The sequence below is a fragment of the Ursus arctos genome, unplaced genomic scaffold (genome assembly GCF_023065955.2).
Source record: "Ursus arctos isolate Adak ecotype North America unplaced genomic scaffold, UrsArc2.0 scaffold_15, whole genome shotgun sequence".
NCBI classification, from domain to species: Eukaryota; Metazoa; Chordata; class Mammalia; order Carnivora; family Ursidae; genus Ursus; species Ursus arctos.
Window position 1 is genome coordinate 53,004,369 of NW_026622819.1, and position 26,196 is coordinate 53,030,564.

Genomic DNA, 26,196 nt, shown 5'->3' on the forward strand with positions numbered 1-26,196 from the left:
AGCATTTATCTCATTGTGACTCACATACTCCTCAAAGTTCACTGTTAAGATTCTTTTCACTTTTAAAGAGCTGCCACGTAATTATCCAAAAATATATTATGAGGGTAAAAAAATGTGAAGGCTAAAGGTGTTATAAAGTATCATGTAAATAAACAGCCTCATTTCAAATGTTGGAGAGGAAAACATGAATGTTGTTTGCAGTAGTTTGATAGGTTAGCTTTACAAGGAACAAGCAGGGACAGTTTGGCTGCAGCCATCTGGTGCATGGGATTCACATGCACCTTCGCTCCATGGCCCCTTACTGAGCTCTGATCAGTATTATTTAGATAAGGAGGAGCAATCTGTGTGTGTGCTGGGGGTGGGGTTAGTTTCCCTTTCTTAACCACTTATTTTCCTGACCTATTTATCAACACATATTCCAGTAAAGATGGTAAGGTAGAAATTGAAGGGTAAGGAGAAAATATAGCACTTTTAAAAAGCATAACTGAGTTTGGGTTGAAGGGTGCTTAGGCTGATATATGGCAGCATTCTAAAAAATAAATAGATAAGTCACTTCAGTGCAAAACTCAAAGCTTTATACTTACCAATTCCCTTGTGTTTTGTTAGGAGTTCAAATATATTTGAAGGCACTCCAGTATAAATTAGAGTGGTCTCCAGATGTTTTGGCACTGTAAATGACCAGGCTAAAATTCACTTTTAATGAACTGTATTTTAATGTCAGTCTCTTCTGTCTCCTTAAATGACAAAGAACTCATCTGACTTTGTAATGAATGTTCAACTGTTCCATTACAGAGTCTGCCTTTTATTGTGCCTCTGTATTTTCCTGTGAATTCATGGTGATTTTAGATGTGTCTAGTAGGAGAATGGTTAAGATTTAGGAAGAGAGTAAACCTAGAATCAGTGGGACATGGACTGACTGGGTAGAATACCAAAATCTAGTTGTGACAATTTCCTTACTGAAAACTGCAGGTTTGGAGGCCAGAGAAAACGTAAATAAATAGAGAGGATAGAGAACAGAATAAATAACCTGAGATCACAAGCTCGGAATCCATGACTTTGAGTTAACTGTAATTCCTGTATCTCCTTTATGATATTTAGAACGAAAGGTTCAAGAAAAATTGTGTCCAAAGATTTCATAGAACTCAGCTTCAGGATTATTTGGATCAATGTATTTGGAATTGCTTTTGCTTTGTAAACTTACGTACATATGATGTTTTCTCTGCTGTCCTACCCATAGAATTACAAAACTCTTGACATTATAACTAGATGGAGTGAAAGGTTATAAAACTTTCTATATAGATTTCTCCTTTCAAACATAATGGAACTTCAGTGCTAAAACGAGGAAAGTGGCAGGCAATTAATAGAGTTGGCTATCCTAAGTGCCTGGAAGAGCCTCTAGGAAGGAAGGACGGTAGAGGGGAGGGGAGAGGGAAGAAACATTAAACAATTATCAATGGAATGGATGCATAAATAAAATCTATTGCACATTTTCTTCTAGGTAATAAAAAGTGACTCGTGAATTTAGAAAAAAATCAGTGTGTAGAACTATATATTGATTTGCATACAAATATAGAAATATACAAATTTACAAATAAACGAAATCATGTATAAAGTGGTATGATTCAGCAGTTTATCTATTACTGATGGATTCTAGGTCTTGTGCTGAATGTTACATGAATAATTTGTCAAACTAATTTGACAACTCCAATTGCCAAATAAGTAAATTGAAAGGATGATTTTATTGAATCATATTGTTTTTCCGATTCCACAATAGGAAAGGAAATATTTTAGATTAATAAATGTATGTTAGAATTTAGAGTAGGGGAGAAATATGCATGCCTTTATAAAAAAAAATAACTCTTTACTTATGATATGTTAAGCATTTAATGAACTTGGCATATTTCCTCATGAACATACTTTTCAACCTTGTTCCCTGAAGCTCACTGTTAAAGTAGATAAAGCTGCCACTCTGATTGTAGTCATAAACTACCCAAGAATATTATGTTGAAAGATGATACCTTTAAGACATCTTTTATTTCTTTCATCAATTCTATTATCTAATTTGAATTTATGAATATCAAAAGAAGGTTTGAAAACAGATTATGGAAAAGCTTCAAATCAGTGGGCTTTTTGAAATGCACTTGGTTTTACTGTATTGCTACTTCATTTGCTTCCTGTATTATACCACTATTTTGTTAGATTTTGCATTTGAAATGTAATTGCCTATTCAGTAATTCCTAGCATTAGTCAGATTTCTTGGATTACATAAATATTGATTTACTTTTACTGTGACTGATAAATAGAATCACTATCACTGAAGCATGAAAAAAAAAACCCTGTTGAGAAGACTATTCAAATACTTTCATTTGAGCAATTTCTGTTTATAATGTTTTAAATATGCCAACTTTATTACAAAAGACAAATTGAATTGCTTGAGTAACATTTGGAAAGATCGTGTCTCTGATTTTTTGGCTGTGAGTTCTAGAAGCACGATCAGGAGGATGGCCGTCACTATCACCACCAATGGAATATCGGAGCCAGTTAGAATCTTAAACGTTTGATAACAGGGAGTACCTATTAAAATGAACAAAAACAAAGAAATAGGTAAATTATACTCTATGTTAACATGGGAATTTAATTTCATATTCTAGTATATTCATTTCGTGTGTAAGGTTGTAAGATGCCAGGTCCATAACCATGAGGTTGAAGCAGGATGTGACCAAATATTTGGAGAGTCTCTAATTCTCTACACCACAGGCCAATCATATTTCTTTCACATCTGAGGCAATGCATGTGAACAGCTGAATTCTCTTTGGTCCATTTATTTCCTGGGTGTAAATTGGGTTTCTCAGCTTTAGCACTACTGACATGTTGGCCTTGATGATCCTTTGTGGGGGTTGGAGGAGGGCGTCTTATGCATTGTAAAATGTTTTGGCAGAATCTCTGGCCTCTACCCACTAGATGTCAGTAGTGCCTCCCCAATTGTGACAATCAAAACTATTTCCAGACATTGCCACATATCCTCTGGGGGTCAAAATTTCTCCAATTGATCACTACTGCTGTCAACTATAGTATCTTCTTCCAAAATGTAAGCATATCATTTTTAAAAATCAGTTTACCTATCCAAATAGCCTGTATCTACACAACTGGGTTAACTTCTCAAAGTGGGCAGATAGATTTGTAGAAAAGAATAAAAAAGAAACTTAAGGAAAGTCTAGGTCAAACACTCTGTTTTTTAACTCTGAGAGTAGCGGAAGGTATGTCACATTTTGCATGACATCGGCCTGTATTATCACCTATTGTACTTTATTTGCACGTATTCAGCCAACAGCTAAGGACTTCGTGAACTTGGCTCACTGAAGGGTCAGACTCTCATGCCTGTGAATTGTTCTTAAACACATTTTCTATTGCATTAGGCACGGATAAGCTTTTCTTTAATGTCAGGCATGCCTATCATCTTATTCATCCTCATTTTCTTCTAGAATATGTGTGGACAATGAAAAGGCAGTTCTGCCCTGTGGATTCTGTTTCTGTAATGTACCTCTCTTACACTGGATTTAATACCACTTTCACAGAGTTTTTGTTTGTTTGTTTTTTTAAGGTTAAAGTGCATTTGCAGTGTTTTTATCAACTGATGAACAAAATGCTCTTAAAATTAAATTTTATGATAATGGATGAAGCAGTGATTCCTAACTTGTGGTACCTGTATTGTCCTCATCTGGGAACTTGTTTGAAATGCAAATTGTCCAGTGCCATCCTAAACCTAGTGAGTCAGAAATTCTGGGGGTGCCTTAACAAGCCTTCTGGAAGAATCTAATATACATTAAAGTTTGAGATCCACTGGTTTATAGGCTTCATTTTGGGGAAAGTTACAATATAACCAACTGATATGTGAACACCAAATGCTCTGTAATATTTTTCCTTTAGCTGTCAGTGTGATAGCTGATTTTTACAAGGCAGAGAGCTTTAGGAAATTAACTAATGGCAAAGCTAAATATGCATATTGATAGCATCTCCCAAGCTCATATTCACCCCACATTTTTTTCCCTTTCTTTTCTTTCTCTGCTTGTAAGAGGCCATAATGCCTTTTCCCTTAGCCCTGTAAATTGGCAGTAATTGACAGCCTGACTGGGAGTTGGGCTATAATTCCAAGTTTGAAGGAGCCAGGGACACGAACTCTTGCTTCACCTCTTAAGATGGATGTGAGGTCAGGAGCAAGGAGCAATGGGGTAAAGGGTTCCCTGGAAGCTTGGACTCAAGGCTATTGCCTGCAGCCTTTGCTTTCAGTACATTGAGTTCAGCATGAGGGCTGCCAAATGAATATACCTCTCACCAGCATTACAGTCATTTTTCTTTTTAACCTATACCTGAATGACCCAGAAAGGGTTATATCCAATGACAAATTTTTCCATACTGGCTGACAAACTCCAAGTGTTCCATCACCCTACAGAAAACTGCAAGAAACTCTAAGCCAAGCTGGTTCTCCATTTAGCAAATGGCAAATAATATCATTCTGACAATTACAAGCTGTTTCATGCTAGTGACATGTCAGCAGCAGTAACTGAATATATAAAACTTCCTTTTTTAACATTTGTTTTTTAAGATTTTATTAATTTGAGAGAAAGAGAATGAGAGAGAGAGAGCATGAGAGGGGGGAGGGTCAGAGGGAGAAGCAGACTCCCTGCTGAGTGGGACTTGATCCTGGGACTCCAGGATCATGACCTGAGCCGAAGACAGTCGCTTAACCAACTGAGCCACCCAGGAGCCCCAAAACTTCTAATATTATCAGACCTCAATCTACACTTCATCCTTCAACAGTTGCTTCTTGAACATCTATTTTGTCTAAGAATAATGTGTGTAAAATTAAATTTTATAGTCCTTGGCATCAAGATGGTCATAGTCTCATCAAGAAAATAATCAAAATTATAGCTATTAAGAAGATAAACGCTATGATCAAGTACGTGTAGAAAAAAAAACATATCTGGATTTTTTAAAGACAGTATGTGTTTTTACGTTTTACTTTCATGACCTCTTGCTTGATACTATTTTTCTCAAGTCATGGTATTTCCTAATTTTTAGCTTGGAGAATATGCCTAGAAAAATCTCCATGAACTTCATTTTAAGTCTAAATTTCCACTGATTCCTATATATGTTTTTCATACCATGCCACATGCCACTTCTGAAATGCATGAACTTCTGAAATTGTAATCACAGAACATGGAAGTCCTAAGAATTACCTAGAAGACCTTCTGTATTATAGGCATGTTCCTCTTACCCTCATTGTGTAGTGGCAACCCAATTTCTCCTTGAGGGTCAGAAGTAATAATTCCATAGTGCAGTAACTATCTTCTTTGCCTGTTGATATAGAAGCATGGGGATCCCAAAGTGGCCACGTGGCAGACTCAACTTGCAATTCAGTGGAATCATTCTGTGTCTCCTGAGGTCATTCTGCAGATCAGCAACAAGTGTGAGCTAAAAAGTTGTTGTTTCACTTCCTTTCTCTAAATTTCATATAAGAATCTCCTTGTGGTACACTCTAGCCAGAAACATACAAGAAAGGGAATTCTGGAAAATGTAGTTTGGACTAGCTAAGTTGAACAATAAATAACCAAGCTACTTTAAAATTGTAATTTTTAGGTCTCTCAAAACTAAAATCACCATATATTTTTGGCTTAGAGAATTTTGTTTATGTGGAAGCATTCTTCCTTTGGAACAAAGACCTCAAGAAGAGCAAAACCTAAGATTGTGTGGATGGAAAGCAAAAGTTTTGGTAGTGGAAAAATAGGCATAATATTTAGAAAAGCCACTCTTATTTCTATCCCTTGATCCTTGGTTATCAAACAAAATTATATACCAGACGCTGATTTCATGCATATACTTTATCCTAGAGTACATTGCTCCAGCCCTGCAAGATATTTCCACCTAACTGGTGCTGTAACTGAGATCCCCAAGGGCCCATTCCATCATTCCATCAAGCTAACTGCTTCAGCATGATGGAGAACATGATAAACCTGTAAATCTTAAGGCTGTGGGTGTATTGCTGAATTTTATTTGCTGTGAAATGAGTTTCTTGGTCAGAAGTGATGTTATATGGAATACTATGGATAATAAGATATCCAGAAAATCTGTGATAGTTTGAGACATGTACTGCAAGCAGAGAGGCTACATCTATATCCATAGTAATGTAATATTCTCAATAAGAGCAAAGTGAAGCAACTAGTATGTTGGAAGAGGTCCAATATAATCACCCTGGCACCTGGTAGGTGACTGATCCTTCAGGAAGTGGTGCCATAATGGGGGTACATTGTTGGTTTCTGCTCTTGACAAAAGGGGCATTCAGGAGTGGCTATAGCAAGATTTACCTAGGCAAGTGGGTATCCATGCAGCTGACCCTATAAATAACTTCCATCCCTATCATAATGGATACTTTATTCATGAAGCCATTGCATAATGACAGGAATGGCTGAAAAAGCAGTTAGGAAGGGAAAATATATATAAAGTCAGGGAGATTAAGAACAGGCTGGAACCCCATGAGAACAGATAGAAACCTGTGACAGTTATTGTTGTCTCTGAAATTTTTGCTATGGGTGCTCCACAAAAGCCAGTTTCTTGTGATGTAGCTAAACACACACCTGGCCCAGAAGTCAGAGAAGCTGAGGGAAGATCCAGGGAAAGGTAGAATAGTTGCAGACCCAGCTATAGATTCACACCAATGAGGTCAGTAGACAGATCTGTGATACTGTGTGTGAGCCACAAAATGGTTGGTGTTTCACTTCCTTCCTCAAAATCTCATAGAAGAATATCCTTGTTGCCCACCCTAACCAGAGACGTACAAGAAAGGAATTTTGGAGAAAGTTGTTTAGTCTAGCTAAGTTGAATGTGGCTGGCCATGTTTAAAGTGTAATAAATTTTCGATCCCTACATGATTGAAATCACCATATATTTTAGTTTGGAGAATTTTGTTTGTAAGAGACATAGTAGAAAGAGTTCAGAATTGGGAATCTGGGGATTGGGAGTTTCTGTCATAGTTTCATCATTACCTGGACATGTGACCTTTGTTAGACACTTGTTCTCACTTGGCCTTCATTTCTTCAGCTGTAAAATAAAAGGTATGTACTAGATTATCTTTTAGAGGCCTCATTGTATAATGGGTAAAATAATTTATTTTTAGGCTGCTGAGAGTCATGTCCTAGTTATGTCAACTGTGTGATTTTGCAAGATGTTGGGCTTTCTATAACTCAGTATCCTCTGTAGAGATAATACCTTAATCATGAATGCTGTGAGAATTGATTGAGTTAAAATATTTAAAGCCCTTAAAATCATGAGGGGTGTGTATTGAGCATGCACTAAACCGTAGTAGTAGTAATTTGCCTGTGAATTTCATGATTGCTTTATTTAGAGGTTTAAAAACCATATTCATTGTTTTAGAATCTGTGCTTTGGTTTGGGTAATTAAAAGGAAGTTGCTACAGGTCTTTGTAAATTTGTTTTACCATTTGTAAATCATTTTTTTCCTCTTTTTTGATACTGATGCTATTAATATGGTTGCATTGAATATCCATAGAGGTGGACATTTTATAGATATGCAAATAAAGCAATTATTTAGTAGCCTTAATGAAGGGTGAATATAATGGTATAGATTAATGGTATATATTAATTGTATAAAAAATGCTGACAAAGGAGCTTTCCCCCTTTAATGATAAGAGTGTCCAGAGAAATGTGTTTAACACTTAAATGATGTTGATGTATGTTTTCCACATTTGGAGAACTACTATAAATGTACCTTTTTAGACACAAGGACTATTTCTAGTAGTATTCTTCTTTTCTTTTATTCCTTCACCAATATTTAAATTTATTTCAGTAATTCCAAACATCATGTAAGATTGTGTTATGAAGCCCACTCATCCCGTCCTTCCTAAATATCTGTCTACTGCTCTTGTTCTTGTGAGCTAAGTCAACTGACCTCTGATCTCATTCTCTGTTCTTAGAGTAGTATATAAGGGCCACCTGACTGAAACAAAATCATTATATACAAGTCATGACTCCTTTGATTGTAGGAGATAGGAATTCAACTTAAAAATTAGCTTAACAAAACAAAAGAAAACAAGACAGAAGGAAAGAAAGAAGAAAGGAAAGGAAAGGAGGGGCAATTTATTGTTTCACGTAAATAAGAAATAAAGTAGTATCACTGGCTTCTGACATGACTGGTTCCAGAATTTTAAACAACACATCAGTTGTCTCTATGTCTCTACTCCCTCTTTCCCTACCCCATTTCTGTGTTGCCATTATTCAGTTTTGATATATATTATCAGGCTTTCTGAACCACTGTATTAGGGCTAGTGGCTTCTAGAAGCTCCAAGAATTTGTCCTCAGAGCTAGTGATCCTAAAGAAAAGAGGATTAATCTATCTCCCTCAATGTCCATAAACTCTAATACAGTATACTTTGATAATATGCCCATATGTATCAGTCTAGCTGGCTGCCATAAAAGAATATAACAAACTAAGTGAATTAAACAAAAGAGATTAATTTCACAGTTCTGGAGGCTTGAAGTCCAAAATCAAGGCATTAGCATGGTTGGTTTGTGATGAGACCTTCATTCCTGGCTTATAAATGGCCACCTTCTTATAATGTGCTTGCATGGCCTTTGCTCTGTGTGTGAGCAGAGAGAGAGCATGAGTGAGCTCTGGTGTCTCTTCCCCTTCCTACAAGTTCTATTGTCCCCACCCTCATGACCTTGTTTAACTGAATTATCTCCTTAAAAGCCCTATCTCCAAATACAGTCATATTAGAGGTTAAAATTTAATAAATGATTTTCGGAGGGACACAATTCAGTTCATAACACCCTGCATAAACAAATCACTGTGCCTAGGTTGATATTAACCTAGTAACCTAATTGGCTGATTGGAAGGGCTTTGCTTGAGGTCTACACAATTGACACAGTCAATTGAGGTCCACAATTGGCAGTCACATGGTTAAGGGCAGTGGTCAACAGGAAAAAAATACAGGACAGTAAAAATTATATCAAATGGCTATTCACATTAAGATAGTGTTGCTGGGGTGATGTCAACAAGATGGTGACATACTCATTCTTGACTTCAGTCTCCCTCACAAGAAAACCAACTAGCAACTATCCATAGAGAAGACACCAATGTAAAAATCCCAGGACCCAAAGCTGAGGCTGAATCACCCCACTTGAGCCACAGAGATTGAGAAGGATCATGTTAGAAGGGTAAGAAGAGCAGCTACACTGATTACATTGCCTCTCCTCCAGGTAAACACACCCTCAGGGCTATGATTTCTCCAGGGGGGAGAAAAAGCACAAGATGGACATCCAGCCCCTCCTGCAGGACCTTCCTGGGAAGCCCACCTGTGTCTCATCTCACATAAATCACTGGGGTGATCTGTGAGATCTAACCACTGAGTTAGGATAAAGAGAAGTGGAGGGTGGAGCTTACTGCAGCCATCCCTTAGATCTGGTCTACCATGTTCTTCCTTGCAGGGGCACCTGAGCAGAGATCCTAACCAGTGACTCTGCCCATCTGCAGAGCCAAATCAGTGATGCCATCTGGCCAGAGAGCTTGGTGGGAAATTCTGGGTCCCCAGCGAACAAGCTGATTTGGTCACGGAATCTGTTCTAATGGCCTCATTCAGGCAGGGAAGAACATGATTACCGACACCCACCTACTGAGTATAGCCTCCAGTCCCAACCGATGAGAGAAGTTAGGTAGCTACAAATCGCATCCTACAGCTGAGCTTGTGCAAGAAGCCAAGTCAGCACTGCTCCCCAGCTGTTGAGTACAGCCTCTGGCCTCTTGAAACCAGGGAGCCTGAAAAGTGACCCTATACAGCCTTGGAACTTAACCTGTGGTACCACCCAGCCCTGCCCCACAGCAGAGCTCAGCCTACAATCTAAGTGAGGACCCCAGCTGGTGAACCTACCCAATATCAGGACATAGTCTATAGCTCCACCCAACTAGGAAGTATGTCTTACTTACATACTTTTGCTTTGTGTGTTTTCTACATCTGTGTTTACCTTAACAATAAAATGGTAAAATGATGGTTGAGTCACATGATAGCTGGTTTCTAACCTGAAGCCACATGTATTAATTCTCATTTTATTAACCAAAGCTAGCCAAATGCCCAAGGCTGAGGTTAATATTGTGGGAACTATAATTATCGAACAAGAAAGGCAAAATATAAATGGGAATAAAAATCTACGTATCACAAATAGAATAACATAATACTGACAGGATTGTGTCAGGATTGGCGAGAAGTAGCTGTCCTCTAGATATACTGAACAGGTGAGATCTAGGGCAGTGTGATTAATTCTGTGTGGGTGGTAAAGTGAAAGGAAAAGTGAGGATCATTATCTAGCATTCTGAATTGAAATACAAGGTCAATACTGATACTATTCAAAGATAGGGAACAAATGAATATGTAAAACAAGATGTGATGAAGTTTGAATAGGGAGTAAGATCCCAAGCTTGGACAAATTTCACTTTGAGGCACAAGTGATATGTTCAAGAGAAATATCCTAGTAACTTAAATGAACACAGGTCTAGAATTCAAGGGAGAAATCTTGTCTAGAAATAGATATTTGAGTCATTGGCATTTAGATCATTAGGAAGCCATTCCCTGAAAAGTATGTAGAGTGAGAAAGAAAGAGAATTAGACTTCTAAGGACTAGCAACATTGAAGGGCTAGGCTAAGTAAGAAATCAAAAGAAGAAAAAGTTTTTTGAGATGAAGAAAACAGAATGGTATAAGAAAAATCAGGAGTTACTGGATTTTTTTTTTTTTTTTTTTGCCTGATTTGTCATTGGTATGTCCGTATGTTTTGAAAGGGAAGTAGGCAAAGGTCACTGATGTTGAGGGGGTGGTGAAAGATGTGGTAGCACATGAGGTATAGAAGTCTCTCAGCCAAGGCTTGGTGTATAGTTAGTGTATCGGGGAGGTAGTAAAAGGTAGAAGAAAACTTATGCCTGGTTTCCGGGTTTCTTCCTGCTTCTGTTATAGCTCTCAACTTAAGTACTACTTCTTTAGGGAAATCTTGCCTGAACCTCACAAATCTAAGCTAGGTGTCCCCTAAAAGTCCCTATAGCATAATTTGGTTATCCCATTATATCTCTTACAAGTCTACAATAAAATGGAATAGTTGGTTTTCTCTTCGTGAGGCCATTAGCTCTGTAAGCTGATTTCAAGATTACACCTATTATTTCCTATCTGTTTAGCACCGTGATCGGCACATAAAAGGCTCTTCAAAAATGTCTGCAGTAGAATGAATAAATGAAAAGATAAACAGGAGGAGTAGAGGGAGATTTCAAGAAAGCTGGGAGGCTTACCCAAGGCTACAGGAGTACCAAGGAAAACAGACTACAATTTCTTTCTTTTTTAAAAAGATTTTATTTATTTATTTGAGAGAGAGAGAAAGAAAGAAAGCACAAGCAGGGGGAGGGGAAGAGGTAGAAGCAGGGAGCCTGACACAGGGCTTGATCCCAAGACCCTGGAATCATGACCTGAGCCAAAGGCAGACGCTTAACTGACTGAGCCACCAGGTACCCCCAGACTACAATTTCTGCTCCCCATTAAAAAAAGTCCAACAGCACCAGGGTTACTGCTGCTTCTGGAAATACTATAGCCTAGAATTGTGAAGTTCAGTTCTTGCCGTGCATAAAAAATTTATTACAACTTCAAGTCTATAAAAAATTTTTTCTTATCACTGGAAAATTCCAAATTATATATTTTTTTAGGAAGCATAAAGTAACTAATCAGCTTTTAATATTCAAAATTATAGATGTGAAACAAGCTATCATAAGTAAAACAGATAAGAATATATGTTTTTAGTCACACTATTTGGCATTCTAAGAAAGGGCTTGGATTAAAAAAAGGTGGAAGACAGTAGAAAGAGGCAAATAATGGGGAAAATAAAAACCAGGAAAGAAAGGATATTGTTTAGCTAGATGAAACTATATATGACCGTATTTACTGGTGTTTTGGACTCTACTATGCACTATATTCTATACTTTCAGTGAAAATATAAATGGTTTCTTTATTTCTTATGTAAACAAAGTAGCCATTATTATGGAGAAGGGAACTATTCAGAGAGTATGTAATTTGTTTTACTCTGCTGTGTGAAGTTTATTCAACAGGTGTGTGAAGCTGGGATTCAAATCCAGTAGACCTTAATCTTGGTTGTCAATATATGGGTATTAGAGTGAGTTTTCAGCACTGATAATTTGAAATGAAGGGCATAATGTCTGGAGATTAAACTTTATGATGACAGATTTTGTTTGTGTGTGTATGTATACATATGTATGGAGGGGCAGGTGTGGGAAGAGAGAGAGGGAGAGACACTCTAACCACAAGGATGGATTTTCAGGTCAGCAAAAACTCTCTAGATGTTATATGTTGATAGTTGGACTTAGATTTAGGATTATTATAAACAAAAAAGTTGCCAATGCCAAATTGGTAATACCATTTTCAGAATTGTGTCTGGATGAGATAAATTATCACAAGCAATGGGATTATATTTTTGGCTGCTACTATTGTTACTATGGAATTTTTTAAAGGTCATATATACTTTGAAGTTATAATCTTATTATGCAGCAAAATTTAACCCTCATATGTATGGAACAAATGTATAAGATTTCTTTCTTCCCTCCATGCTGCATATGTTAAGTGGTAATATTTTAAGGCCAATAAATTAACATTTTGTTTTTTGTTTTTTGTTTTTTTTTAACAGCAGTCTTCAGAATAAGTAGAAATTCCAAATTTAAATTTAATTAGAATAAAGACATGTTGTTTTAGCAGCAACTTGGGTAGTGAAAAAGGGAGATAGCTATAAATCAATATAAAATTAAATATTTTTGGTTAATTAAATTAACCAAAGAGAATCTTAATTTTATTATGTAATATGTTTAATTGTATCTTATTCTAATTTTACATTTGAAATAGTGTTTTCATTGTTTAAAGTGATAATTTCAAATTCAAATTAAATTAGTATGTAGGTATAAACTGCTTAAGTGTTTTAGAGATTCATGGTGTCCTGGGGTCTTTTACTGTGTGGAGACTTCCCCTTTACTTCCCCTTTGACATTTAAAGACAGGTGAGTTGACTCACTAACAGGATCACAGGTTCTGGTTTTCCATTGTGTTTGTGGAGGTCACAAGGTTACAGAATTCGATTTCCTTGATGTCAGTCTCAGTCAGTCAGTCCCCACATGGACTAACTCCTAGTTATGTTGTTCTAGACTTTTTTTTTTTTTCTTCTCTTTTTTTTTTTTTTTTTACATTTTACTTTCTGGAGGGAAGAAGATATATGCTACTTAAGTTGGCTTAGTGAATATTTAATGTTCTGGGAATCACATAGTAATATCTATAATGTTTATAGAAGAATGAAAGTAAATACTAAAGCATTACGGTTTTTATTTTATAAACATTACCCTATGAGATAATATGTGAACTTTTTTTTTTCAGATTTAAATAGCTTTCTCTCCATAATTAATTACATTTAGTCATAAGAATACGTTAACGATATTAGTTCACAAATTTATTCCTTAACTTTAACTCAGCTTTATCTATGAATTAAAAATATTTAATAATTATCTATTATATACTATGGACTATGGCTAAGTACAGTTTGGAAACCAAGATACATGAGCCAGAAACACGGGATCAACTAATTCCAGCTAAGAATCATGAAATTAAGGAAAACACAGGTCCCTTCTTAAAAGATTTATGAAGTTAAATAATAGGCAAAAGCTTACAGTGGGAGTCTCTACACAGAGATTATCATATGGTTTCTCTCATCTATGGAACATAAGAACTAGGAAGATTGGTAGGAGAAGAAAGGGATAAAGAAAGGGGGGGTAATCAGAAGGGGGAATGAAGCATGAGAGACTATGGACTCTGAGAAACAAACTGAGGGCTTCAGAGGGGAGAGGGGTGGGGGAATGGGATAGGCTGGTGATGGGTAGTAAGGAGGGCACGTATTGCATGGTGTACTGGGTGTTATACGCAACTAATGAATCATCGAGCCTTACATCGGAAACTGGGGATGTACTGTATGGTGACTAACATAATATAATAAAAAAAAATAAAAAAAATAAAAAAAAAGAAAGAAAACAGAGTCTGATGTGACTACAACATAGGCAATGGGCTGGGGGCAGGGGTGGAGACACAGTGGAGGACTTAGAGGAAAGGGCCAAAGGCTGAGACTAAAATTAGACACATTTGTTATTGGCAGAAATACCATCTCTTTATTTTGCCCCTGAATACAACTAAATAGCAAATACTTGTCACTGATACATTCATTCAATAAAAATTTACAGAGTCCAAATGTATCAAGTATTGAGCTGCTTGCTAAAAAAAATAAATGCAGGAGCAAGACACATGCATCTCCGGAGAATTGCATTTAAAGCACCTTTAAAAAAATATTTATTGACAACTACATTTTCCTGGGGTACATATGCACAATTTTTTGGGTTTGATTTTTATTTTTAGTTTTTAATCCTAAAATATACATGAATGTCATTTTTTACAAGATGTTGAGAGATTTTGAATTGGTGGTTTTAGATATTATTGGTTTGGGAAGATCCATTCTAAACAATAAAAGTATATGTAATGTTTTGCTGACACAGTTAAGTAGTTACAGAGCCGGTGCCTCAAATCCTTCTTATTCTTCATGTCTTCTTCCATCTCTGAGGTCAGCTCACTGATTGTGTGATTGAAATCAGAGAAACCTCAGGTAATATATATTTGAAGGCAGGTGTTTTATTTAACCCTGGATGATTCAATCTTATATGACTTGGTTAGATGACAATCACTGAACCATGAAATTTCATGTATCTCTGAGGCTATTGTTTTATAAATAAAATCATTGAGGAGAGTTTCATTATAGTAAGAGCTACTATGTGAGATGTATGAGAAAAATAAGTTGGTAGAGCATAGGCAACTTTTATATATAAAAAATGATTTATATGTATTCTAATTTTGTTGAAGTTTCTATTATCATGTTAATAATATTGATTTTGTAAGTTAAAACCAATCCTTTGTACCACATACATGAAATTTAAAGATGCATCTTTAATGAGATACTTATCTCATTAGCAAGTGGTGTCATGCATCTAATGAATAAGCCCACTGTTACTACAGGACACTTTATTTTGAAATATTTTGCTAAGAGAGGTGAAGCAATAATAATTCAAAGTGCTGAGCATTGAGAAAGACTGAGGTGACATTCGAGATGAATGTGACTCAAAAGGGAACGCAAGATGCAAAAACAAATTTTAGCTGTCCTGATGTGCAGGCTAAGGAATTAAATTAAATATTAATTTTGGAAAATGTGACCATGGTGTTTAATGATCAATGAAAGAAGGGAAAGGAAGGGAAGGGAAGGGGGGCGTAGGGAAGGGAAGGGAAGGGAAGGGAGACAGGTAAGAAAAAGAAAAAATGGAAAGAGGAAGGAAGGAAGGAAGGAAGGAAGGAAGGAAGGAAGGAAGGATGGAAGGAAGGAAAGAATAGAAAGAGAAAGAAAATAGTAAAAGCACTGACTACTTAGGGGGACATTAAGATGTGGGCATCTTTACTTATTTTTTCTCTAGAGTGTAATAATTGGAAGGAAAAAAATAAGGCAAAATGTGTCAAATTTGATTGGCACTATATACTGAAATAGCAGAAGAATTTATAATGAGGCTGAGAATGTGGAACTAATGAAGTATTACAACAAGAAAGAAAAAGGAGGATTGGTGTGGGAAACTGGAGATGAAGTAGAGTTGTCAGTGAGGAGATCAGACAATTTTTCTGGAACTGAACTTTCTTCCAGAAACTGAACACACAAAGGAGCCCAATTAGAAATAAACTTGCTAGAAGAAATATTTCATAGTAAATTGAGGGTTAACAATTTGCCTAAAGGGAATGAAATCAGAGCATTTGAGCCTCCTTGTTTCAGAACCACTTGCTTTGTTTTTTTCGTTTTTTTGTTTTTTTCAAGTTTGATACAAATTTCTTGCTTTTTACACACATGTGCGTGCGTGCGCGCACACACACACACGCACTTTAAGTCATTCATAAAACAAATTAACAACTAACCAAACTTTCTGATTTCTGCGAGAAGAATCATCTTCAACTGAATCATGAATACAAGGAGAGCTAAACGTATGTGTCCTATGTTTCATCTTTTTTTGTTGATACTAGGTCACTATGATGTATTCTGTGGATATTCAAAGAACTTCCTAGAGACATTTCATCTGCTAATTTAACCTGTAGCTTCTCCAGATACAGGTTAACATATATCTAACATATACAGAAACATGATACTTAGCTTTAATTTGACAAAATATAGATGAACATTTTAGGGTACTTCTTGGATGCTTGAATAAAGTAATTGGAAAGAACAATAACAAAAGAATACCTTTTTAAAGAAAAAATCAGCAATACTTAGGATCAAAATGCTTCTGCTCCAGGATTTTGTATGGTATCAATTATGGTTGCTGGTCAGTCACTAGGTAAACCTAGAGGGAAACAAAGAATACCATTAGTGTGCAGCAATTAAGAAATTTTAATTATCTTTGTGAAATAACAACTGACTCCGTGAATAATAACAGTGAGATTTCTCATTTTTCACTTAAAGATATTCTTCTGTTTTCTTTACCACAATATACTGCAAAAGAGGACGTTTTTGATAACCACCTGTTCTGGAGTCAATGGTTCTCCACAGTACTCATGGCACACAAAAAGTTTAGTCTTTTTGTGGCTATTTCAGATTTTTTGGAGGTAACATTGGCATCTCACATTTGAGGATCTCAACTTGTCTACACACCAGAGGGCAATCTAGACAGAATTTGGAGAATTAGCTGCCATGTCTTAAAACCATTAGCTGGGCAAATTTATTCATTCACTCATTCTACAAATATTTATTGAGCACCTGGTATTGTGGCTGGGTACTTAGGAAAAAACTTCAAACATAATACATTCTCCATCCTTAAGGAAAGGACAGGCAAGCACATAATTTCAATAAAGTGTGATCAAAGCAAGAAGAATGAAGTAGGAGGGAGAGCTAGGCATTTTGGAGAAAAAGGACAGAGTCAGAACAGGATTCCTTTAAAAAGTAGGACACTTTTGAAATGAGTCTTAGAAAGTTAATAGATAACTGAAAATAATTACTTGAAGGTGAGTTTTTTTGGGGGGAAATGGGGTTAGAGGTAGTGTTAAAAATGGAATTCTTGGAAGGAGTATCTTTTATCCAGTTTTTCACTAGCATACTTATATTGAGCAACTGTATTCTTGTTTTGGTGAACCCTGGAGATATCAGTGAACAGGCCGGGGGGGGGGGGTGAGGGGAAGGTTGATCTTGCATGGAGCTTTCATTCTTGAGGAGGGACAAACAATATACAGGTTATTGCAATAATAGCTAACATTGATAAAGTACATACTCTGTGCCAGGTGCCATTCCCAGGCTTCATATAAAACCATTAATTTATTTTTTCATTTTTTAATTTAAATTCAATTAATTAACATATAATGTATTATTGGTTTCAGAGGTAGAAAGGTCAGCAATTCATCAGTCTTATATAATACCCAATGCTCACTATATAATGCACCGTCCTTAATGTCCATCACCCAGTTACCCCAACCTCCCACCTCCCTCCCCTCCAGCAACCCTCAGTTTGTTTCCTATGATTAAGAGTCTTTTATGGTTTGTCTCCTTCTCTGATTTTGTCTTGTTTTATTTTTTCCTCTTTTCCCCTATGACCAATCCTCTATGTTGTTTCTTAAATTCCACATATCAGTGAGATCATATAATAATTGTCTTTCTCTGATTGACTTATTTCACTTAACATAATACCCTCTAGTTCCACCCATGTCATTGCAAATGGCAAGATTTCATTTTTTGATGGCTGAGTAGTATTCTTTTTTTTTTTTTTAAGATTTTATTTTTATTTATTTGAAGAGAGAGACAGCCAGCAAGAGAGGGAACACAAGCAGGGGAGTGGGAGAGGAAGAAGCAGGCTCCCAGCTGAGGAGCCTGATGTGGGGCTCGATCCCAGAATGCCGGGATCACGCCCTGAGCCGAGGGCAGACGCTTAACGACTGTGCCACCCAGGCACCCCGATGGCTGAGTAGTATTCTGATGTTTATATATACCACATCTTCTTTATCCACTCATCTGTCGATGGACATCTGGGCTTTTTCCATAGTTTGGCTGTTGTAGACATTGCTGCTATAAATGTTGGAGTGCAGGTGCCCCTTCAGATGACTACATTTATATCCTTGGGGTAAATACCCAGTAGTGCAATTGATGGGTCATAGGGTAGCTCTATTTTCAACTTTTTGAGGAACCTCCATACTGTTTTCTAGAGTGACTGCACCAGCATGCATTCCCACCAATAGTGTAAGAGGGTTCCCCTTTCTCTGCATCCTTGCCAACATATGTCATTTCCTGACTTGTTAATTTTAGCCGTTCTGACTGGTATGAGGTGGTATCTCATTTGGTTTTGATTTGTATTTCCCTGATGCTGAGTGATGTTGAGCATTTTCTCATGTGTCTGTTGGCCATTTGTATGTCTTCTTTGGAGAAATGTCTGTTCATGTCTTCTGCCCATTTCTTGATTGGATTATTTGTTATTTGAGTATTGAACTTGTTAAGTTCTTTATAAATTTTGGACACTAGCCCTTTATCTGATATGTCATTTTCAAATATCTTCTCCTGTTTTGTCAGTTGTCTTTTGGCTTGGTCGACTATTTCTTTTGCTGTGACTTCTTGATAAAGTCCCAATAATTCATTTTTGCTTTGTTTCCCTTGCCTTTGGAGATGTATCTAGCAAGACATTGCTGCAGCCAAGGTCACAGAGGTTTCTGCCTATGTTCTCCTCTAGAATTTTGATGGATTCCTATCTCATGTTTAGATCTTTCATCCATTTTGAATCTATTTTTTGTTTATGGTGTAAGGAAATGGTCCAGTTTCATTCTTCTGCATGTGACTGTCCAATTTTCCCAACAACATTTGTTGAAGAGACTGTCTTTTTTCCATTAGATATTCTTTCCTGCTTTGTCAAAGATAAGTTGACCATAGAGTTCAGGGTCCATTTCTGAGTTCTCTATTCTGTTCCATTGATCTGTACGTCTGTTGTTGTGCCAGTACTGTACTGTCTTGATGATTACAGTTTTGCAATAGAGCTTAAGTCTGGCATTGTGATGCCATCAGCTTTGTTTTTCTTTTTCAACATTCCTCTGGCTATTCAGGGTCTTTTCTGGTTTCCATACAAATTTTAGGATTATTTGTTCCAGCTCTTTGAAAAAAGTTGGTGGTATTTTCATTGGGATCGCATTGAATGTATAGATTGGCCTAGGTAGCATAGATGTTTTAACAATATTTGTTCTTCCGATCCATGAGCATGGAACTTCTTTTTTTTAACCCTTACTGCAACCCACTGAGGAAGTTTTATTTTTATGAAGTAAACTTGGGAAGAGTCATGTATAACTAGTAGTGTGGTGGCTGAGTTTCAAAGCTGGGCAGCCTGGATTTGGGGTTTATTCTTTCCAGTACTGTAATAAACTGTGTACCAAAATATATGAATATATAACATAACCTTAGGAAGTGGTAAATGATATGAGGAAAAAGAAAACCATATGAGCGGAAAAGGATTTAGGGAGATAATGCTATTTTAGATGGCAGAGAGCAGATATTGTCGTTAACCTGCAGATAGCCCTTGGGTTTGACCACTTCAGTCAGTTCAGGCCAACCTCCAACTACTTGTACCTGCATGTCTTTGTCTGTGGGCGTTTTCTGAAGCCAAAGGAAGAATGTTCTGGTTTGGAACATGGCAGAACTGAAGTGGAAGGGAATTAATACCTCCTAGAATAGCTATCAACAAATGACTTTTAGGACTCAGTCTACAACCATCCTAGGCTTTCTCAAACCTCACGTAGGATAACTCCAAAGTATGTTCTATACTATTTTCTAGAGTTTTCTGTGGGATTGAGCTCCACTGGCCCATGGTAGTGGCTGGCTTAATTATATGCTCTTTATTGGCTCTGTTCTTTGACTATATCACTTCATCATTTCTCTTCCAGTGTTTTATTTTACCTCCCAAATGAATTGTTGACTTGAATCTTTGTTTTAGGGCCTTCCTTTCAGATGACCTAAACTAAGATAGATTGGCTGGTCAGGAAATGCATCTCTGAGGGAAATTTGGGAGTAAAGCATTCTAGGTAGAGAATTGCGTACATGCCAAGGAACTGAGAAAGGCAATAGCAAAACCACTGTGCCTGGCTGGAGTGGAGTAAGGACAGGGAGTAAGTGAGAACTGACCTTAAGGAGAAGGAAAGGACCAGGTGGCAAAGATCTTTTTTGGGCTATGGAGAAATGTTTGGAAAGTAGGGGAAAAAACAAAAACCAAAACAAAAACAAAACACTGTTCTATATGAGGCAAGGGAAAAACAAAACAAAACAAAACTGGTAGAGTTATTAGCTTAAAAAGCAGATTTTAGAGAATATCTAATCTAACCTTTTCTCTTATAAATGAGGGAAGTGAGGTCCAGGCTGCCTTGACACAAACAAAAAAAGACAAGCCTTCTATCGAAATATAAACCCCAAGTTGGTCTTATTCTCAGTCTACAGTTGAGAGTCATGTTCCTCTTGGAAGCTTACCATGAGAGTAAGCACAACAAATCAAAGTGAAATGAAAAAAAGAGACATAACAATATTAAGAGTAATGCATTAGAATGAGCCAGTGATATTCTTTTTTGTTTGTTTTTGGTTTTGATTTTTTTACCACTGATTCTCCAAGTTCAATGCTTCTAACTCCCAGCATGTAAGGTAGAGCAGCTCCTTCTATTCTCCCCAGTGAGGGGTGAATGGGTGGAGTTGCAAGTGCTATCTAGCTACTGAATTCCATGTGGGCACACTGAAGGCAGGTCTGGAAGCCAGGCCAAATTTCAGATGGGCATCTGGGTACAGGAATTTCTGCTCTGTGGGCTTCCCATCACAAACTCTGTCATTAATGTGGATTATAACACCTGCCAGTAAATGGGTACTTGATGTCACTAGGTAACTCAATCATCAGCTTAAAGCACTCTGTCCAAATAATAAGATTTGTGGATTGAATCTTTGTGCAACTCTCTGTTCCAGAACTTAGAAAACACATGGTGAATTTATTTGGTGTATTTGCTGTTTGCTGCATGAGATGAGATGAATTCTACTAATGCCAAAGGGAGGGATTGAATCGTTTATTAAGTACGGTCTTGGACAGGTGTCTCAAATGCCAATTCTAGGATTTAATCTAAACTAATCTTCAGAAAAGTTAGATTTAATGGAAATGAGAACCCGGAGGAATTCAGAGTGAAGGTAGCTGGATGTTTAAATCTCGAACACGGCTATTTATGGCAATCTTTTAAATAAACTCTCTTACTTGGCTGTTATCCTTCTGTGTTCTGAGGTAGAAAGTGTTTGGAAATGATATTGGCTCATTGGTAGGCAGGATTTATACAAAACAAGTTATTGACTCTTTATCCCTAACCCTGGAATATAGTCAGTTATTTGCAAATGAAGCCACACATTGATCTCTGAGATCAGCCCACAGAGCTTTTGGCCTCTGCAGAGTAGTACATATAGGATGAACTTGCAATCTACCATACTAAGCCGTATTTTCTGATGACAAAATATGACACCAGAAGACAGAGTTTGAAATTGATAAGGAAAAACTGTGTAAATGGCCACCACACATCATATCTAAATATTGACAAGTCAAAGAAAATGTGGGTTATCCATCACTGAATGCAATTTATAAGATGTATTGGCAAGGCCAAATTTGGAAACTAAGTTCTAGTATTTGTCTCTTCTTTAAGACACTGTATTCTTACAAAATAATAAAAATATTTCAGTTGTGACTTAATTTTTTGGTATATATCTATATGATATAGATAGATATAGATATAGTTAGGCTTATATGTCTATATAGATACAGATAGGCTAATTAAAAAAACATTGATTATCAACAACACAGAAGTAAATTAAAAATTGTTTCAGACAGATAACTGGAAATGTAGAAAGGATTCATGATATATTTTGTGAATGTAGGTTAATTTTACCAGAGATGGTATTTGGGAGGTGTTGCTGGCAGCTCTTATGACCCTGGAAATATCTTGATAGCATATTTACTTTTTAATATTAAAGTGAAAAGTGCTGGCACAGAAACAATTGCTAATAACCTGTTTCATGCTATAAAATCTGAAGACTACTTAAACTAGTAATTGCCAAGTACAAGTTTAAATGGAAGGAGTATTTCTGAAGTAAATAAGGAAAATAGCTCAGATAAGGAAACAGCTTGAGGTGAAACAACATGAAATAAAACAAGTCAGTAAAGTTACCAGATAAAGTTTCTTAGGCTCTGCAGAAGTTAACAAAGAGTTTTCCTTTCTCTTCTTTCTCTCTTCTTTATTTTCCTTCTGTCCTGCCTTCCATCCCTTTTGCCTTGCCTAGCCTTGCCTTCCCTAGCCTTCCCTTCCCTCTCCTCCCCTCCCTTCCACACCCCTCCCCTCCCCTCCCTTCCACACCCCTCCCCTTCCCTCCCCTCCCCTCCCTTCCATACCCCTCCCCCTCCCCTCCCCTTCCTTCCCCTTCCCTCCCCTCTCCTCCCCTCCCTTCCCCTTCCCTTCCTTCCTTTCCTTCAAATACATCATCTTGACAAAATATTTTATCTTCTAGAACAGAGGTTAGTGAGCTTTTTTATAAATAGCCAGATAGTAAATATTTTCAGCTTTGCAAACCTTACAATCTCTGTTACAACTATTCAACTCTGCCATTGTATTCTGAAAGCAGCTAGATGATAGTACATGAATATCTGTAGCTGTGTTCCAGTGAAACTTTATTTACAAAAGCAGGCAGCAGGTGAGATTTGATAGGACTACAGTTTGCCAATCCTTGTTCTAGAAGGTGATCTTTTTTCCTAAGATTTTTTAAAAGTAATCTCTACACCCAACGTGGGACCCTGAGATGCTCTCCTGACTAAGCCAGCCAGGTGCCCCTAGACGGTGATCTTTTTTTACATTTGCCCCGATACTACTCTGTTTCAGGAAAAACAGAAGTATGAGTAATACTGCTGGGGCAATATCCAAAGATCGAACCTAATTATTTTGCTCATTATGGGTCTTTAAATATGGGATAGAATTTTTCATAAATATTTAGTATCTTCTAGATAATGTTTTCAGTGTTTCAAATATATGATCTCATCTAATCCTGAGGATAATACTCTAAATTTGGTCTAATCATCCTCGTCTTAATGAAATGCAGCAATGTGAAGAAACTTGGGTGTAACTTCAAAGTGTCAGTGTTTGATTGAAAGCCTTTGTCTTCTCCACATATTTGTGCATGGTATGTGTATAAAATCTCTACACACTTCTGTGATGAAAAAAGAATTTACTTCAAAGACCTCATAATACTGAGAGTGTACATAAGCATGCCATAAAATATAATATACTGTGAGAATTGCTACAACTTGATTTCAAACATTCTATGATATTTCAACTTAAGAAGGATTTATTAGTTTCCAAATCAGTTCTTCTTCCTTTAAAACATACCCGGAATTTAAGTAGGAAGATATTCAGTGCCAGTGGTTCTCAGCTGAGGACAGTGTTGCTACCCAGGGAAAAATTGGAAAGGGGCTTTAGGGCTAGAGCAATGACTGTGGGGAGGTGATGACACTGGTGTGTGGTGGGTGAGAGTCAGGGATGCTACAAATCCAGAAATAAGAGTGACAGTCCCATGGAATGAAGATTCGTCATACCCATAATGCCCCAAATTTCCCACCCCTGTACACCTGTCACACACATACACACACACACACACACACACACACACACACACACACACAGATGTTGGCTTGTGGCAGATCTTATTGCTTATCTACCCAGCAGCCACTTCTTGCTCCTTCTTTACTAACATAATTTATTAACATAGCACCTAGATATCAGTGAGCTCAGGGAGTGCTGACTCCTCCCCAGCTGCAGAGGATGAATCACATTTTTTAAACCATTTTTGATCTAATCACAGTGACCCTCATTCCACTCTGCCAATGATTGGGTTTAGACCTGGATATCTGACTTTTTCCTAGCCTAGTAGATGTAAGAGAAAGCTGACTTTAACAGCTCCTTGGAAAGATTTCCCTCTGTAATAAAAAGAGAAAGCTGACCAGGAAGACATCTCTTTCTTCTTGTTTTGAACATCATCATATGAGAATTTAGTTGGAATTGTTGCAGGTATTTCTCAACTACGAGAGAAAAGCCAAGAAAATACCAGAGAATATTGGTGCCTGAATTGGTGCCTGACATTATTGAGGGCCTCAAGTAATCTGAGGACTGCCTATTTGAGGGATTCTGCTATATGAGAATAATTTGACAATGTAGACTACTTTCAGTTTCACATTCTCTTAGTTTCATCCAAAAGCATCCAAGTTGCTGTATAGGAACTATAATTCCCCAGTTTCCCATGACCAAAAAAGAATATATTAGAGGCAGAGCCCAAGACAAGATTTGTCATGTTTGGCAAAAGTTCTGAATAAGACTTAGCGAAATCTCTAATAATCCATGCCCAAGTTCAAGTTCAAAGCAGAATATGTATGTATTACTCTGGTTTGGGGAAAATTATTTATTCTTATATTAAAATGATTCAATAACCAAGAAAACATAAAGTACAGAATATATTACTTGCTTTAGAAAATAAAGGTCTTATATTAGAAGACAATTTTCTGACCTTTAGAAAACTGCATTCTTTCTAGGGCATAAGTTAGTAAAAAGTTATTTCTGTAATTTTAATGAAAAGCAGCTCTGTAGGAGTATAGTATAAAACAATATTTTTTCTTTCTAAAATATGTTCTCTTTTTATACCAAAGTATTTTAAATTACTGAAATATAATTTTTATAGCTGATAATAATATGGAAATAAAAGAAGTAATTGAAATGCTTATAAATTGAGGTACATGGAATCATGTGGGGGCAGGCAGGTAGAGAGTAGAGAAGGGGGATATCATCTGCCACAAAAAACATTGAAAAGAAAATTGATTAGGACTAGTAATCATTCTAGTCCTGGCATTTCCACCAAAATTAGTATTCTTTTTTTTTATATAGAATGACATTTTAATTTTTTGACTCTTTTATTCCAATGACCTGTTCTATTAGATTATATTTATAGAAGAAACTTTAAAACATTTATATTATATCTATAAATTCAATAGAAGAAAGTTAATAAGATAGAGAAAATTTGGGTGGGTGGGGAGTGAATTCGCCTAGGTTGATTTTGGAGATTATCAGTACTTCATTTTATTTCCCAACCAAGTTTGAAATGTATCTAAATTGGAATAATCTTCTTTTGTCTTTTTTGAATGTCAGTCCTTTCAATGGTATATAGCATCCCATATTTTCTTAGTGCTATTAGAGCTTTTTGGACATGTGGGTGTGGGAGGGACAATAAGCATTTGCAGCAGAATCTTCATCTCGGTGACTTTTCCAGTGCCATCTGGATTCCTGCATATTGTCTACATGTCTATTCGGAAGAAGAATTAGATAAAAAATAGATTAAAGGATGTAAACACGCAAAGGAAAGGAAGCACTCTCTTGTTCAACTCCCCCAGCCGAGCTGCTTCTGATTAAAATACTAATACATGGCAACTGGCCTGTGAAGTCTATGCCGAGGCATGAGAGAGTTTGGCATGATCAAACGAATGTATCATTTCTGCCTCCTTCTGTCAGCAGTAACTGAGCAATCCAGCTTGGTGATTGGAAGAGCAAATTTTCTTTGTCCTGCACATGCTGTATTTATCCTTCACGAATATCCACAAAACTCAGCAGGGATTTGGCTGAGAAAGTAGAATCACTCCTTGCAGAAAAACTGGTAATAAATCTGGGAGGCTTTGTACAAGATCTGAAAGCTGCCTTTAGAATTTGCCGGAGGAGGTGTGTATAGCCAGGAGTAAGGAGATTATGTAAACTACAGAGTGAAACTAGGGGAGCTTGGCCAGATGAGGCCCAACTCGGAACACCCTCTGAATGTTCTCTTAGCAAGAGAGACTTAGAGGTTCAGACTTGGTCTGAGTTTATAACCCTTTCCTTCTTCTACTGGGAGTGAAATAGGAGGTTTGCCTTTTCTCTGTTTTCCTCGAAATATATGGAAATTTAAAGGAAATTTTATATCTTTGTCTTGGAC